The 19,402-nt window shown below is 37.1% G+C and overlaps 1 protein-coding gene across 19 annotated transcripts in view; it reads right to left on the reverse strand.

Annotated features, from left to right (window-relative positions):
- Positions 1-19,402, reverse strand: part of DMD (dystrophin) — a 1,341,705-nt gene that overhangs the window by 330,508 nt on the left and 991,795 nt on the right. The window lies entirely within an intron of this gene.

Here is a 19,402-nt window from a genome sequence, read left to right on the forward strand (position 1 = left end):
AATTCTTAGTAGTAAGTCCATTTAAATACCAGAGCATATGACTAAAGAATATAAGAGATTCTTAGTTAATAGAATTGTGTAAATCAAGATCACATTATTACTATTTTAATAGCTAGTCAGACATAATTTTGAAGAGCAGGAAGAGGAATCCCTATGTAAAATCCTATGGAATAGTTTCATAAATAGTACATGATCATATCAGTTCTTTCTGACCTTGAAATCTACAAATCTATGAGAAATTAAAGATACATTTTGAATTGAATTTTAACTCGTCTATAATGCCAGCTTATGAGAGATGAATTTTCAGCACCTATTTCCTCAAATCAGTATCAGTCCTACTTCGTTCCCACTCCCTCACACAGCTAAAATGTAATTTAAATATATCTAATCAATTTCTGACTGAGAGCAGTGTTTAAGCATAAAGTTAAGCATAAAACTGGAGCTATTTCTTGTTCAGACAAGGGGAACTCTTACTATGAACAAGTAATGTATTTCATCTGTAACCACTGCTTGAGGCAGAAGGTGCAGACATTGACTAGTAGCTTGCAGAGGAGCCACACAATTCTACTTCAGTGGAAGAAAAATTAGCATTTTTCTTTTTCAGAAAATACATTTTTGTTATCTGAATGACAGTTTCAAAAATATATCTGATACAAATAGAAAAGAAAGAATGACTGATAAAGTTGAATGACACTACTATAATCAAAGCAGGAAATAATAATTAGCTTTTATGTGTATTTATGTATACATGCACATGGCTATATATAAGTATATATAGATATAGATACTGATTTTGCAGTGGGTCTTCACAACAACAAAGATGGAATCCAAGGAAAATAAATTTTGAAATTAATGGCCTTCCTTTGATTTCTGTTCTGTAACTGAGGAGTAACTGAGGCCTGAGGGGCAATGAGCTTGAGTGTTGCAGTCTGGCTGAAACAGAGGAGAAAAATTTCTTGCGATGCTATTAGAACCAACTCACGAATATAATAAATGTTCCTGGCAAAATGAAAATAACCTTAGAATAAACTCCATCATTAAAAGTCAAAATTAAAATATCCTTCTCTATATCATCTTTTTAAAGTAATTTTGAAATACTGACATTTTTCCACACAAAATATTTTCTGTGCACTGCAGAATATTGTTTTGTTGCTGTAATTCCCTTCCTTTAGAGAAACAGAACTTGGGTTTTAGCCACTCAAATTTTTCCTGGGACAAAAGAATGAAAATGACTGTAAAACTGTCACTTCCAGTATAACTTAGTTCCTGTTAAGTTTTGTCAAATAGGAACATTTTGTAGACAAAGTACTTCCACAATTCGAGAATGAAATAAGCTTGTCTCCAGCTTTTTGCTAGGCTGTTCTCATATACTCAGTCTCCCTTGCACTCCACAAGGTGGGCTTTAGCTAAAGAACAGACTGTATTATATGTTGCTTTGCATTAAAAATTCTGACCATATTCAGAAATTCACTACATGCAGTTTCATAACGGTGTCAGTCATGGCTGAAAAATAACTGAAGATTTGGTGAATGTATATCATCCATTTTTATAGTGCTGTTTTTCAACTTGAGAGGTAACTTTTTTTTTTATAATTCACAAACCTCCGTTCCTAAACCCAAGGGCTTATGGCACTAGCTCCTAACATCTCGCTAGTAAAAAATCTTAATCTTCACCACTTAATCCAACTTGATTTTCAGCTTTTCACTGATTATTAACTTTTCCAATGCCATTAAGGTATTTCTACATCTTATCAGCATTGACACACAACTTGACATGAAGCACAGTACAGAGTTTTATACAAAATTCTGGAATAATCATTTTCAGATTTAACATATCTGAAAATTTTACTTTGTCTGATCTGTGATATTTTCACTTTTTACTCACTAAATTAGTAAGGTGAAAGAAAATGTCATATCACATAGAGGGTAAGCTATGGATTGATTCAGTCAGTTCTCCGGGAGTAGAGAACCCAAATTAACCACGAGGCTGTTAAGATGCATCTGGGCTCTGTCTCCTGCTCTCCCCCTCCCTGTTACCATAACAAAGTCAGTTCAATTGAAAGGCCATATTGGGAGGTGGAAACAAGAGCTTCCAAATGTGTTACATTTTTAAAAATTAATGATTTGTATCTCCCTATGGAAATGAGAGTATTGCTAGATTGTGACAAGCAGTTCTTCAAGAGCTAAATCCTGGAAGGACTCCAGACTGAGGTCACTGGCTTTTTGCAAATACCAGCCTGCAAAACTGGGAGGTATTTCATAGTTTATGCTGCTGAAAAACTTCTCTATCTTGGCAAATTCTCGTTATTCAACTTTCTGAACTTATTCCTTCTTGTCTCTTGAAAATTATCACATACACACACACAGATACACTTCTTTCCACTAGCTTTTTTCACCAGAGAAAAAAGGTTAAATTTCTTTTTCTTGAGAGCTACATTTGAAGGCAAACAAATTTTTTGTTAGCTATTAATTATCAACAAAAGAAAACCAAGTTTAAGAAGCTACTCATTCTGTTGCTTCTACTTTATCCCTCCGGAGTACCCTTCTAAATACCTTCACTCCAAGCATTAGAAAATGCAAAGACATAAATTGTAGCCATTGTCCAAGGGATTTGAAGAACTCTCTAGAAACATAGGCTGAGGATCATAAAAACAGGCATAAACAACTGCGCCAAGAAATAAAAGAGAAATATTGCACATAAGACAGAACAGATGCCATTATCTCTTAGTCCTGATGAACCAGCTAAAAGCAACATCAGTTTATTTATCCATGACAGCATAATATATTCTGGTTAAAAACAAAACTTCGAAGCACTGACAAGTTTAGGAGCTATGCCTATGTCAGAGGACAAAAGTAACAGGGACACAGCTGTAACAAAAAGCAACAAGAGCAAGCTGGAAATTGAAATGTAAAATGGCTGGGCTGCTTTACTGAAGATGGGTACATGAGGCACAGAGGACCAAAGCTGTTGAGGTACTGGTGCCTGAAGTTACACATTTGTCATTTTGATTTGGGTGATGCTGAGATAGAACACCGAAGTGCAGCACCAATAGCAGCAGTATAGGACATTATTAAGACTGTGGTAATAGACAAGACATGGTCAGAATTTCTTCTTTTTTAAAAAAGGTTCTTGCCAGTGCAATAACTGCTGTGAAATAATTTTTTCTTAGTTTGTATTTACCATGTAAATAAGAACATTTTAACTTTTTTGAGTATAACCCCTATGTTTCTACAAAACAAAAAACTCCAAAACTGAAATGTAGTTCTGAAAATCTGCAAAGACCTTCATCAGTCTGTAAAATTTCAGCGTCCTTTCAAACTTCAATTACTCACTGCTGCAGATGTGCAGGCATTAAGAGATAAAAATAATTATAACAGATTCACCAGGTATGCCAAGGTAGTTCTCTTGAGGCTTCATGGTTTATTGTTTTCTAATGTCACTGTAGATCAAAGGAAAATGTTTCAAACTGTCTTCCACAGCATAAGAGACATTGCGCATGGAAATCTGATCATATCAGTTACTCTCTTGGAGGACTGTTCCCTACCATAAGCAACTGAAGTCACAGAAGAGATACATTAAGAGATATTTCAATACTTGCACACAATACCACAGACTTTCTAGCTGAGGGCATGCTAATTGAACTACCTCCAAACTGAAGCTCTATCCACAGATCAACAATCACTCAAACCCTAAAAAGCCACAAAGCACAATCATACTCGTTACTCTTACTGAACAAAGAAAATCAGCAACTGCCACAGCAGCATTAACCCAAGAGGTTATTGTAAGGTGCCCAGACTCCGGCGTACCACTGCAAGCTGCACGTACTTTCCCTGGAAAAGCGAACAATAGATCCTGGCCAGCTGCACCCACGCTGCTTCCTTCCTCCACAACTGCTCGGGTGCAGCTGCACCGCATCCACCAGCTCACCCGTTTGAGAAAGGCAAATGCTTCAGGCTGAGCACAAGCACAAGTGCATGAAGGCAAGTGCAGGAAGGATGCGGAAACAGGAATGAAAGTGAACAGCAGGTTAGGGGCATGAGAGGGAAGAGGTGAAGCAGCGATATGCAAGAGAGGAGCTAACGGATACTTGAGCTGTGCACTCCAGAAAGACAGTCAATCTTCAATTACCGACAGATGACTTAACCTCAGTTCTGGATTAAATACAACATAGGGCAGAGGCACTACAGCTGATTCAGTAAAGAGCTAGCTTAGGTCAGATAGACTTAACTAATGCACACAGAGCACTGTGTGAACACCGTTGTGCAACTTCTGGGGCCAGCTCAGCAGTACAGTGCCTTTCAGGAACAGCCCGAGTTAATGAGACCTGATGAGCCTCAACTGACTGAATGCAGAACCACTTACCCGTTCCTGCGCCTGCTCCCCAGCTTTATCTCATTTAAAACAGCTGCAACGAGCCTATCTGTAGTCACAGCACCTCCACAATATTGCAGTGCTACTAGCATCTGTGTATGCACATATGTGCATGAGAGAGAACAAGGTCAGAGTTAAGTCTTCATTGTTGCATATTCCATATATATATATTTTTTAAAGCACAGCAAATTTGGATCAACTTCATGCAGCAGCCTGAGGATGCCTGTATTACTTGTCCATAATTTAATCTTGCACGTATTTCCTACTATTCCTATTGGAAGGATCTTTTCAAATATACGTTCACTATTTCAGCCTTGAAGTCACTGCTTAGCCATGCTATTGCTCAGAATTTGCTGTCACCAATCCTTCTAGCTACCTGATGATTTTTGCTGTTGTTGTTTGTCTTCTGTCTTCACTATATCTTCTACCAGGGGTGGAAGTATCCTGAAATGTATAGATGTATACACAAATGCTCACACACACATATATATACAGGTACTGTGAAACAGTAGACAATATTCAGATAAGGAATACAACTCACCACAGAGAGTCTAAACAGCTTTTTGTACAATTATCCACTGTGTTTGTTATCCCCACTATTGGTGACAAGAGTTTCAAACCTGTTGCTCATATCTGTTCTGCAACACTATAATAAGATGGAGATTATTTTTGCAGATGTTCTAAAGTTTGTAATCTTATTATGTCACAACATTTTTCCCAAATTGAATAGAACAGTCACTGAAACTTCAAGTGATATTCTGAAAAAAAGTTTGTTCTAGCACTAATCCTTATGCTAACAGCTTCAAGGCAGAAGGTCTCTGTGTGAAAGACAATAAACATACAGTGCTAATTTTGTTATTGGTATGACACCGTTCTTATCTAGCTCAATATGAATTGTGATGTGACAGCTCATGAATTTCAGCTATAACACTTGGGAACTTGCTCAAGCAATCTCATAAGCATCAGTAATTACATTTGAGAACCTGCAACAGATGAATATAATTCACTTTTGAAAGAGAGATAGAAAACTACCCAGGAAATTGCAGGTGACTTATTCTGAGCTCTGTTCTAGAACATATGATTCAAGTAAAAGTTGTGCCTTGTGCCCTTAGCAAGGCTTCTGATACTGCCCATGCGACGTTGCCACAAGCAAGCTACGAAATTTTGATTTAAATAGAAATTAAACTGACAGAAAACCAAAATGGGAAGATACTTTATGGGAAGGTAATATCAAGTGAAACTACATACACATTTACATTATGGCTACTATCAATCACTATTTTCATTAATTGCTGGGTTGATGGAATAGAGGGTAGATTTTTTACATTCACAATGATGCAAAACCCAACCAGCAGCAAGCACTTGAGAAGAGGAACACACGGCTGAGCCAAGGGAAGTGGGTTTGTTCAGCCTGAAGAAAAGAAGGCTGCGAGGGGATCTTCTAAACGCTTACAAATATCTTAAGGGTGGGTGTCAGGAGGATGGGGCCAGACTCTTTTCAGTGGTGCCCAGCAACAGGACAAGGGGCAATGGGCACAAATTGAGGCACAGGAAGTTCCGTTTGAACATGAGGAAGAACTTCTTCCCTCTGAAGGTGACGGAGCACTGGAACAGGCTGCCCAGGGAGGTTGTGGAGTCTCCTTCTCTGGAGATATTCAAGACCCGCGTGGACAAGGTCCTGTGCAGCCTGCTGTAGATGACCCTGCTTTGGCAGGAGGGTTGGACTAGATGATCCACAGAGGTCCCTTCCAACCCCTACCATTCTGTGATTCTGAGTGATTCTGTAATTCAAAGTGGTCTCAAAAAAATGGAGAATTCAATTCAGTAAGTGCAAAGCACTAAAATAACTAGCAGAATAAACCAGATGAAAATAGGAATGGGTTGCAAATGACTGGACAGATGGTCAGAAGCCTAGAAACAAGGGTAGAAATATTAAAAAGCAGGTTTTTTCAGTATAGAGAAGATTGAACAGAAGTATCAGCCTTCATATATATGAAGTTATTGTCAAGAGAGAGTAAACTGTTCTCATTTTCCATTGTGGTGACATAATTAGCTGAAATTGCAGCAGGGGATATAAAGGTTGCAGAAAATTCTGAACTGCAAGCACTGCAAAGCAGTGGAAAAAAAGTTCTGCAAAGGTACAAAAAAACAATCTTGACTTAAAGAGCAGGTTAGAAAGAAATTGGTCAGAAATTATTTAAGTCTAGTTGATCCTGCCTGAGGCAAAAATCTTGACTACCCAGCCTTTCAAATCTCCTTCAAGCCCTATTTATTATACCTATCATTCCTTTGTGGAAAAAAAAAACAACCTCTATAAAATGCAGCATGGAGAATAAGACAGAACCCTATGCTAATGTATAGTGTCATTTTTCACAGAACTTTAAATGTTGGTTTGCATAAAAATCTGATTATGTGCATTTCCTATAGCTAATACATCTTAATTTTTATTTTGATTACTTGATAACAACGGAGAAAAACAAAACAAAAAGAAGAAATAAAAACATTACCTACAGACTGACTGACTGACTATAACAAGAACAACACTTCCTAAACAATTTCTTCCCCTGAGTTAGCTTACTGCTATTGAAACTGGCCTCTCTTTGTCATTGCATTTTCTTGTAGTATGATATGTTTTATGGAATGACAGTGCAAAATGGAAGGGTAATACTTCCTTTTCTCTATTTTTAATTCTACTGAAAGTTGCTGGCCTTAATTTCTTAGCTAAGATATAAAGAGCTTGTTTTACTGTAACTGACATATTTCTCAGAAGTTTGCTGGCAGAATGATAGCTAGGTGTGGACTGTACTATATGGATGCAATTATACAGGAAAGAAAGGCTATGTGTGGGTGTTTGGATACTACTACATATTAAAAAGTACTTAAAAAGAAAATAAAATTAACTACCTGACCTCAATAACTAACCCAGGATTTACATTCCAGGTCTGAAGAAAAAGAGTGTGTAACCAGGAGTTACACAAACTGCCTATGAAGAGGGAGATCAGAGAGGCTGTGATGGCCGGAGATATGACGGCAGTGCGAGGCTTCAATCACACTGATGTAGCATTCTGATTCTGAAACTGGGCTCCCAGATCCTAGCAACTGCTGGCCTATATGCCTGCCTTCTTCATACGTTAGAAGTTAGTGAAACCACTCTGAGGAATAAAATCAACAACATCTGTCATTTGCTTGGAAAGATCTGCCGTAGCGTTTTGTTAAAGGGAGTCCTGGGCTTCTTTAAAGAAGTCAACAAGCATGCAGAAAAGGATGATTTGGTTCAGGTAGGACACATACACTTATAAAATATGTTTTATAAAGTCCTTCAGAAAAGAGTTTTAAGAAACCTGCAATGTTACATAAAAAGAATGGTTCTCTCCTGAATATGTATTTGGTTGAAAGACAGAAAAAAGTGGGTAGGAGTATGCTGCATTCTTGTAGTGGAAACTGGTTTAAAACAGGTAAAAGAAATTATTTCTTTTCATAGCAGGTAGTGAGTATCTAGAGCTTGCTGCCACAGGAGGATGTGAGGGCCGAGAGCATCAGCAGTTTCAGAGAGGGATTAGACAACTTCATGGACAATATGCTGAAAAAGAGATGCTACAGGGAAGAGGCAGTAATGTGTCTCCTGATCTCCCCAGTCCAACAGCTATGGATGCTAGGGGTGGGGGCAGTGGGAGGGGAACAGTCTGCAGAAAGAAGCCAGGCCAATACATTCTCCCTGCCCAGCCTGTCCTAACGTCACCACCAGAGACACTTTGCTGGGCTAGACAGAACACTAGTTTGACCCAGTAAGGCATTTCTTATGCTCTCAAGTGTGGTGACACGCAGTTTATTCCCATTTATAAATCTAGTTATTCTTTTATTTGTTGTAGGTCTATAAAACACTTCTGCAACCTAAAACATTGAGAGGTCTCTGGCAAATACAGAGTTATGTGAGACCAAAAATATTTGTTAAAAGCAATCTTGTCCTCATCCAAATTCATGCCAAATCCTATGCAAGACGTTTCATTCTTTTTCTAAATTATAGGGAAATCTGTAGTGTTATAAACAGTTCCTCTTTCAGTAGTAAACAGGAAAAGGGTTTGATTTGTTACCATGTTGGCATAATATATTGTTTACATTACTAATATATAATATCTTTTCTAGCTTCTGATAAGAAAAGTCTCCAAACACTTGACTTTTTTTCTAAATCAATGCATAAAAAAATAGTAAACATGATACTTATTAAAATGCTGTCCATGTCTGCATCATATTCCAATTATTTAGTCATCATAATTTTCCACTGAAATGAGAAAGTCTGAAAAATTTGACAAGGTTGAGGCAACATGAACGGTTCATCTGAGACTCCAATTGCATCTCCCTCTAGGGAGTAAAAGAGCATAACTTCTCCGTGCCTGCACAGATTGCTCCCAACTGGAGCAAGGAAGGGGGAAACAGAGACCACGTCCTAACTCCTTGAATCATGTTACAGCTGCAGCCCTTCTCAGGCAGCACAATACAAATCTGCTCCTCACTCAGGCAGTGTGGCTTGGCAAATTACAACACAGATCAAAACGACTGAATCTAATGATGACGCACATGACAAACTTCAAGAATTACAGATTTCATAAAGTGTGTTTCAAACTAGTAATAAGCTTGTAACAATTAAGGAAAGGCTGAAAAATAGGTCTTTTCACTTGGCTCTTACACAAGCTGCTTTAAAATCAACTGTTTCATATTTATTCTCCAAAAATATTCAGTACTTCATCCTTAGTGCCATTTCTTAGAAGCAAAATATGACTTTCATTCTGACCCACTCAAATAGACATGTGTACTGGGAAAGACTTGCATATCCTCTTACGAACTGACTTTTTATTCCTGTTCATCACTCCTGAACTGTGCAAAGAAACCTTTATCACCAAATTACAGTCTACAAAATGCACGGAATAAAAACTAAGATGATTTGGATGGAGAGAAAACAACACATTATATCAACCGTGTATGTTGAGAGCTTTATTAAACTAAGTTGTAAGGTAAGTCACCTATCTTCTTCTTCTCTTGGCCGTTACTTTATCTGTTTCCTATGCTCCATTACCTCTGCACAAGCCCAGGAGGTGTTTGCATGTAATAACATTTCATTCTTGATTGAATTTACCCTGAGCATTCTTCTCACATAATGCCTACATATGATTTTGCAATTTATTGACACTTAAAAAAATCTTGTGAACCCCATGCAATACTTTGGGAAACATACCTTATAACCAAATTTTAAAAAGCGTATTTTTAGTTCCCACTGATGCAAAGACACAAGACCTGAGTTCAAGAAATCTTTCTGCAGTTCTTATTCCTGAAAGGGACATAATGACAATGCATTGTGCACGTTTGTTGACATTTTGAAACTGTGCTCCAAAGTAACTGTTGGAAGTACGTTAATGCCAAAACAAGTAACAGTCTGCTCTTTGATGGCCAAATGGTTAAATGGTTTGGAAATCTGAGATAACATGTCTAACATTTCAGTAGCAAGAGACATACAATCTCTTTTGTTATGATCTGTCCAAATTTTGTCTCTAAGAATAAGAATTACAAACGATTTTGTCATTGCTCAGTGAGATATGCTAGGAATTTGTACTGCAGCTGAAATACGACCAAAACAAGTAAAGCATATTGTGGTTTTTTTTTTCAATAGAATCAACAGTGTCTAAATAATTTGTAAAGAGATACAAAGACAGGATCCCTGTCTGCACAGTTTACAAGCTTCTTCCCTAAGAAATAATGTAGCAAATCTCCATAGTACATGGGTGACCAAAACTGACAGGTATCAAAGGTAAATGAGAATACTGCAGAAAGGATGAAGATGATAATGAAAATTTCTTCATCTGGGTGATAAAATTAAATGTATGATTTCTTAGACATTATAATCCTAATTTTTCAGAGAAAGTGGGTTTGCAAACCAGCAAAATGTCAAGCATGTTCTGAATTAATACATTTTGTTTCCTTTTTGTAGATAATACGGTCAGTAACATACAATCTGTAAAAGCAAATAAAAAATATCTGGGAACACCTTTTTTTCTTTCCCTTGTCCTGGAAAATGCCGTACACACAGTCTTGTTATATAACGTATTTGTTTCTCTTTTGTTCTTACCTCTTCCACTCCCTTATTAAAATAACAAGACAACAACAAAAAAAATTCTGTGTTTTCACAAACAATTCCAAAGTACTGGGTTTGCTCTGAATTGTAAATTGAAATTCAGTTAATATGCTTACAAATGCTACTCACTTCTTTCCCATAACTGCAATGATAGGAGTGTAAATTTAACCCGATCTCTATCATGGAGAGCTTCATTTTAAATAATGTTCTGGGGTTTTTTTGGTGATTATTTTTAAGTGATAAAGTTTCTTGCATTAAACCATAACAATCTAAGAAAATGAGGTTTCAATGTTAAGAATTACTGTATTGAAAATGCTGCAGTTTTTAACCTGGATCACTCTCCACGCACATCGTGGATTTCCTCATCAAAACACAGATAGACAGACATAGATAAATGCCTGCATTTTTAGAAAATAAGACCAATGAAATAATTTAATTGAGAGAACTGAATATTAACAAATATTAAAACACATGGTAGTATTTCAGAAGCTACTTGTAACAGGGTACTTTCCTGGAAGGCTGGCATTAAAGGGGATAGAATTGAGACTGTGTCCATTAAATTTTACATTTCTCACTGAATTTCTCATTAAAAGTAGCTTTCCACTTTGATGTGGACACTTGACTTCATATAAAAGTCTTCAAAAAAAAAGTTCTTATCAAACACAATAGAAGGAAATTGCTCTGAGAAAATGCTGTGTAGTTATTCCCATCTTTTACTATCTGAGCTTACTTTACTTCAGTGTAAACCATAAAATAAGAACCAAACACTAGTTCTAACCTTAATCTTTCTGCTGCTTAGCAGTTATTTCTGCATTATTTCAATAAATCTCTTCCCAGCCAGGTTTTTTTCTTTTTCTTTCCCTGACCAGCAGACAGACAGACTGTAGGGTGCTGCCCACCAACAGTATGCCATGGATAACTCTTGCAGGAACTGGAATCCTCTATGCTGTACATGCCTAATGGGGAAAATTCAAATAAGTTTGGAAAAGAAAGGAAAAAAACAATACAGAAATGGACTGAAATGAAGTCAGAATGTCCCCAAGGAGAAGAATCAGTAGCAAAACACTAAATGGAAAAGATCATAATTTTCTGATGAGTATCGTGAAAAAGTGCTTGTTTTCACAATATTTTTAACAATCCATTACAATTCTTTTGATGTACAGGGAACTGAAAATGAGTCCTGCTGCTCATTCTTTTTCTTTCAGAGACAGTACTAAAAAAAAAAAAAAATCTGCTATTTATATGTTTTTTGTGCTGGAAATGATATTTACAGTGAAAAAGTCTCATTATGCAATGGCAGTAGAAGGAGAGAAAGTTGAAAATGGTAACCTAAATGGCTATTTATCCATCATTCCAAACAGGCTGAAGAATCATTTATCCTACATATTGTTGAATAGCATCCCTGAACATCAATCCTACATCAAAGTCTGACAATGATCATATAGCCCACGCACTTCAGAAACAGGCATACTGTGAAACAAGAAGTCAAGAGAACACATTTTCTGTGAATCCTACAGTGAAAAATCCCAATTTTCTCATAAGAAAAAATATGTGCTTTGTATTCTACACTAAAAGGTCTCCAAAGGCTGTCCTTTTATTTTAATTAAGATATGTGATTTTGAGATTGTCTAATGAACACATTTCAAAGGAATTGGGTAATAAGCACCCAAGGAAATTAAAAGTCAGGTGCACAATTTCCTTAGATTCCACTGACAATTCTGGTTTATGTATAAATCATTCTAATGATTAGAGACTTACAAAACAATTAAATTCATACAAAAATACTCATAATTAAACAAAACATATTAATTCTTACCTTGATGAGAAGTATTGGGAAAACAACTTAATAAAATATAGAAACTAATACACAAAATGAACCAATATAACTGAACAGAAGTTTCAACAAGCAAGATTTTTCTCAATCTCACCACATTTATCTAGAAAGTTTAAAAGAAAAATACTTGTTAGAGATTGTTCTCAGAAGACAAGTGATGTTTGACCTAAAAAATTCTGCAGTCTAGCAGGAAGAGGGGAAGGGGGGAGGGAAAATTGCTGACATTAAAATTTCATAAACTCATCTAGATAAAAAACAAGAGCATTTTTGTCTTACAAATCTTTCTCCACTGAATTTTTGCATTTTATTAATATGGACCCTTATACAACTATGTCTTAAAGGAGACAAACTAACGGTCTTGCAAACTTTTCCAACTCAACAATTACACTGTTCCTCCTACCCTTTACACTCCACCTACATTTCATCCATCTTTCCTGTCTTCTCTCAACCATAACCATAAGACCCGTGAGACAATTTCACCTACTTTTCCCCCAACTCAGATCAATGAAATGAGTCCTGACTGAAACCACTTATAAACATGCAATTTTTTGCATCCACAACACCTTATCAGTATTATAATTTAAATGCATGAAACCCCACTAAATCATGTCGCACAGACCCTTCTGTCTCTAAACTGATCCTATCAGCAATATCTGTTGTGGATTATTATTGCATGTGTGTATAGCTCTGGAACAAGTAGTTTAGTGTAGGTAAGCAGAATTGCTAATTTTGAGTTCATGACATCAGGCCCAACATGGTACAGCACACCTTACAGTCATCGCTCAGAAGGGCCAGTTGGCTGTGCTCAGCCCCAATTCAGCTTCCACGGTCTCCAAAGCACTTTAATCTAACTTGAACCGATCTGCATGAGAGATCTTCTTTAGTATATTAGTACCAAATTTACTAACTTTATTTCCTCCAACTCAGTCAACAAATATTTACAAAATACAAAAGGCTGAGACAGTTGATTTTATTAACTGACTCACAGTACAATGATGTTAAACTCTTAGAGTTATCATCTAGTACCCACAGATCTAATTTTATTCCTTAGTATCTATATTCTTGCTCTTTATCACAGATTTTTAATGATAGGTCGGGGGAAGGGGAGGTATGCCCTACCTGAAATCACACTACCAGCAAACTAGCTAATAATTTTTATGTGTTCTGATGCACGGTTACTTCTCTGCAAAACACAATCACTTTGTCAGAGCTGAATCCCACATCTGAATGTCATTATAGGAATGTGCTAAATATACTAGTTTTCATCACAGAAATATTATGCCATATGGGCCACATATGAAGAGGTAGAAGGATTTATAAGAACAGTTAAAAATGCTATCAGTGCTGATCACGACGCACAGTAGGAATTCAAGACACACTCATAAGACACCACAAAGGAAAACAGTCCCATTCATATGGACAAACATATGTCAAAAGGTTGGACATATACCCTGAGATCTAGTCCCACACCATGCCACCTTCAAAGCTGTCTGTTTGAACAAATGATTCTGTGACATACGCAGTAAGACATCTCTGGTAACTCGCAGTAGCCCAAAAGACTTCATTCTTCCCCACAAACAGAGAAATGCTTACATTCACCTTCTGTTTATTGTTTTTTTCTTTTATCTTGCTACTTGGTCAAAAAGTATAAAAGATATTTCTCTGAATGGGAAAGTGAAATAAAGGATCTTTGTGTTACCTCAGAACCATTGTTTCCCAAAAATTAAAACCATCTTCTACTGTAATTAGAAGTAAGTGCTGATTAAATTTTTTTCCAGAGAAACAAAGTGTCAAACTGTTCTGATAAGATATCAAAAAGGAGACACGTTGAACATGAAATACAGATTTTAGTACGGGTAATATTAGAACATGGTTTTTCTGCGGTTTTGTTTTGGGGTTTGGGGGTTTCTTTAATACAAAAATAAAATCAAATGAAAGCTTGGGGCTGTGGTATTCAGGAGTGACAAAGGAGACAGGTAGATGAGAGACAGAGAGAAATCAGGCAGTTTTCCAGTGTCCAAACAGAGTAACGTTGCTGCCTTTGGTCTGGCTATCCAGGGGCTTCTTTGTGCTAATGAATGGTGGGAACTGGCTGTTGCACATTACGGGAAACCTGCTTGGTTTACAGGATTATGCCAGGAATCTGACTGGGGACATCACAAAGTCACTGCATTCCCCATGTAATGCGCTGGCTCCATTATACAGATATTTTCCAGCAGAAAACTGCCCCACCAGAAAGGCAGGGATGAGCCAGACCAAGTGAAGGTAGGTATCTATAATCTGAGCTTGTCACCAAGCATTTATTGAGAGAAGCAAGCCCCTTCCAGGAAGCAACTTGCCCCACCTACTGTAGACATCCACTTCAGAACCAGACAGACTAAATCACAGACGTGCCAGTTTCTTTCTACTGAATTCGGAGATAAGTTAGCTGAGTCTTGGTCAAGTTGTTAATCAAGTTAGAATACTTGAATTTTAGGCAACTACAATCTCCTCAGAAATAAATCAGAGTGCATATACATACAGCTACAAAAACCTTGAACATGATCTGTATTTTTTTAAGCCTTTATGCTTATATAGAAAAAAAATTCATGCCTAGAAATCAGTCACAATTATTTCAATGCTTTGATTGTTCTGCTTTGATATTTTATTAGGCCTAGACTTGTTTTTTTTATTATTCCTTATTTTTTCTTCTTAAACAAATTTCACATTCCTCTTATCAACAAGTAAGGCCAGATATGTGAGATGCTTGAACAACTACAACTCTCAATTCTCTTGCTTTCCAGCATCTTTCCAGTGTTGATTTTGTTACCTAACTTCAATGGACTCTTGTTTTAAAGGAACTCTACCGAAGACTGTCATTGCACTGTAATAGTCTGGATCAAAGAACAATTCTTAGAAATTTATGATCTGTTTTTAAGATTTGACTTCAGCAAAAAGCTTAATACCAGTAGTTATTAACAAATTAGCACTGCACATTTGGGATAGTCATACCCTGCTCTTGCCTAGTTATTTAACCACACAAAAATGAACAGTAAACTTTACATATTTTTCCGGTTCAGGGATCAATTTAGCTCATATTTTGCCACCCTGACTGGTCTTCCTACCTTTTATTGACTATTTTTGATTCGGGGTATTACAATAATCCCTCAAGCAAAAGATGGATAAGCATTATCTTTTCTTAAGCTGTACTTCTGTGAACAGCACGTAACTGCAGCCACTGAGTTACTTGCATTTTCGTGGCTAACAGTAAAATTTTTCTTGAGCAAACAGAGTAGATGGTTGCAATATCTGAACTGCATGAACCCCAGTGTGAATTCCGTGTTTAACAATTCAGCTGGAGGATTTGACAAGTCCAGAAGCATGAAAAAAGTTGGCAGCTGGCTGAGGTGACTAAACCTCTGTGTATAAAACTCACCTTTGGCTACACAAAAATCTTTCATGTAAGCAGAAAGCACATAAACTTTAGGATTGCCATGGTGATAAGTTAAATTGATGTTTTAGCTATGATAATAAGAGCAATGGTCCACAAAAGCAGCAGAACAGAGTTTTGGGAACTGATTTGTCACCTTGCTTATGGTATCAGCAACAGAGGCAGATGAGAGGTTTGAGTAATGTGAAATGGCCTACATTTATTACAAAAAGAATTTTCTTTTAATTAAGTCCTCCTTCAACACTTGATTGTGTGAAAAGCTGAATTCACTAGTTCGATTCAGAAAAATACTTAAATGTCATTCTTGAGGAAAATGTAGTCCTGTTGCTTTTAATGGGATTGGTTTCATATTTCAAACTCGATGGGTACTCAGTCATTTTCTAGGATTTCATTGCAGCATGTGTTAACTTGAAAAATTAATACTCTGTCTATTTACATTGTAATTTTTTTGTATGCTAATATGAATGTTTGTGATTTTATTCCTGCAGTAGTGAAGGAACAGAACAAACCAAAAAATAAACATACAAACCCCTTCCCATTACTTGCCCCAACTAATGAAAAAAAAAAAGAGAATCTAGAAGCGCTAGAATCTAGTGTTTCTTCAACATGTTGTTCATCATTAAGAAAGGATGTTGGCTGTTACGGGTACTAGGCAAAATCAGACATTTTGTCCTCATCTTCTGCATGCAAAATTCAGTTTAGTAGAAACAAAAGGGGAATATACTGAAGAAGAGACGTGCCAAAGGGGACTCTGGGCAGCAGAAAACAGACTGGCCATATTCCACAAAGGTGAAGAAGACGACAGGGCAAGCAAGTGAAGATCAGGCAAATACAGAGTATGGTGTCACTCTCTCTTCAAGCCCCCATAATACCAGCTTCCCAAGACACAAAATTCTCTCTCCCGTTATTTCTCTCCCTCCTCAGAACCACAGGAATTTACTGTTTATTCATCTTAAATCTAGTGACAGTGCATGCCTAGTGGTGGGTCACAGGAAGAAATAAATGTATATAATGGGAATGGATAAGGATATTCAAGATCTCTGTGCCCCTGAAAACAAATGTGCCTTTATGCCTCTTACAGTGTTTCTATAAATTTCACCTTTCCTTTTAAGCAGCTCTACGTAGCCTAAATTTTAAACATTTTGCAGGAGCTTTAGCGAGTTAGACATCTGCCACTTGCTTAGTGAGTGAACTATTTATTTGAGTTGTTTTGATGACTTCACATGAGTGTTATAAAACAATGTATCCATGTAAATCAACAAAGAACTCTCCAGGAGAGCAAAAAATCCTTATAGTATTCTATTGGGAAAAGAGAAAAAGGAATTTCAGGAATTATTGCAATAGAACTAAGTCACTAGAAACCAGTTATTTGACACATTCCACATCTTAAAAAAGCTAGTAACATTTTTTTAAACAATCCCTTCACGAAAAAAGATGATAATGACACTGCTGGCTTCTCTGCCTCAAGAGGGAATTGTCCTTCCGCTAGCAAATCCCTGTATCTATATTATTATTATTAAGATGCACTTACAAAAGTTTCACAGTACCCTTGGCACACTGAGAAACCAATAAGGCACATTTTAAGATGGCAGATTTTTTAGTTAAAATTCTGGGACAGTTTTCTTTTCCAGATAAAAGAACTGTGTTTCAAGACCAGCTTCATTAGGAAGCTCTGCTGGGATTTGATGTTTTTATTTTCTTACAGAGGAAAAGTTTTTTCTCTAAAAGAAGAGCTCCATCTCCTCACACATAAAATGAGCAAATATACAATTGTTCCTCCTAGTCTTAATTTGCATTTTATGATTACAACTATATTAGAATTTTATACATGGCATCATTATTTAGAAACAAGCTACTTTTACATTTCCCAAAATTTCTAAATAAAAACAAAGCCACTCTTAGCTTTTCTTGTTACTACTGCTAACAATGTATTTTGGTATGGGTAGAAAAATACAATCCCCTAAAACTTGTGTAACTGTCCTAACAGATCCTCAGTACTACTCACAACTAAATAATTTGTTGAAATTTTATCAGGACCGCTCCAGCTCTTCAAGCAAATCACAGCTGAGGTGGGGGGGGATATAAAGGTGCGTAAAGCCATGTTCTCCTTCCTTTGAAGTGTGTTTCATTGACAAGATATATGACACAGAATCTTCGTATTTGAGAAGAGCATTCATATAGAATCACAGAATAATTTAGGTGGGAAGGGACCTTTGGAAATCATCTTGCCCAACCCACTGCTCAAATTGGGCCAAATTCAGAGTGACATCAGGTCACACCGGGCCCTGTCCAGTTCGAGTTGAGTATCTCCAAGGATGGAGAATCCACATCTCTGGACAGCCTGTTCCAATGTTTCATTATGCTCATCATGAACATTTTGTCTCCTAACATCTCACCACAACTCCCTTTGCTTCAGCATGTGTCTGTTGTCTCTCACCCTTTTGCTGTGCCCCTTTGAGAAGAGCTTGGCTTTATCTTCTGTACAGTCTCCCATCTAGCAGCTGTAGGCAGCAACAAGGTCCCTCCTGAGCTCTCTCCCAGGTTGAGCAAGCCCAGCTCTCAGCCTCACCTCATACATCAAGTGCTCCAGCCCCTGACCACCTTGCTGGCCCTCACTGGACTCCCTCCGTGTCTTTCCTGCACACTGGCAAGCCCAAAACTAGACACAGAACTCCAGATGTGGTCTCACAGATGTTGATTCGAGGGGAATGGTCACTCCCCTCAACACGCTGTCTAGGGTCTTATTAAATGCAGCCCAGCCTCTAGTTAGGCTTTTTTTGCTGCCTGGGCACACACTGAATGCATGAAGGTTCAAGCAGTTTTTACACTTTCTAGCACAGCAGGTTTTCCCTATGGTCCACACTGTGGACAGCATATAACTTTAAACAGTCTTTTCATACCCTTGGTATGTTTGTAGAGGCCCAATGCAGCGGGTCTCCGAGTTGCACATGCTAGTGGAATGCAAACACACACAAGGAAAGGCTGATTCGGATAAAAGATTAGGTAAGGCAAGGTCCAGTGTTGATGGAATAGGTCATTTATACTTATAAGATAGGTCAGATTTAGAACTACAGAAAAATATATTTGCAGCTGAAAAATGCAACCTTAGTGAAAAGTGCGTATTTCTAATACTCAACATATAAATGCAAATGAAAATGAGTTCCTACAATCTTGTCCTTTCCCTGCTGAACCTAACAGGATGCCAGTCGCACTAATCATGATAATTTATCTTTTCCCAGAAGCTTATTTGGCAGGAACTGGAAAAGAATAACCAGATTATTTCACAATAGGTGAATAACAGCAGAGAAAAGGTATCTTTAGAAATAACTGTAGTATGAAGTAGTTTTTGTTTGGATGATGATTTACAGCCTGACTGAAAACTAATCTTAAAATGATGAAAGTACTTCTTTTACTTCAATGAGTTTAGAACCAGATCCTTAGAGGTAAAATTTTTATGCACATCCTAGTGATTAACATTATAGAGAAATCAGAAAATGGCTGTTAATCACTCTCCAAAAGACAGTGTTTAGACAGTATTTTATTGTTGCAGAAAACAAATATACTCTCTAACATACTGTAATGAGCTGGCCAAGCTATTTTAAAATATCAGCGGTCTTTATGTGCAATAAAGTATTAAAAGAAG

The sequence above is a fragment of the Opisthocomus hoazin genome, chromosome 1 (assembly GCF_030867145.1).
Source record: "Opisthocomus hoazin isolate bOpiHoa1 chromosome 1, bOpiHoa1.hap1, whole genome shotgun sequence".
In the NCBI taxonomy this organism is placed as follows: domain Eukaryota; kingdom Metazoa; phylum Chordata; class Aves; order Opisthocomiformes; family Opisthocomidae; genus Opisthocomus; species Opisthocomus hoazin.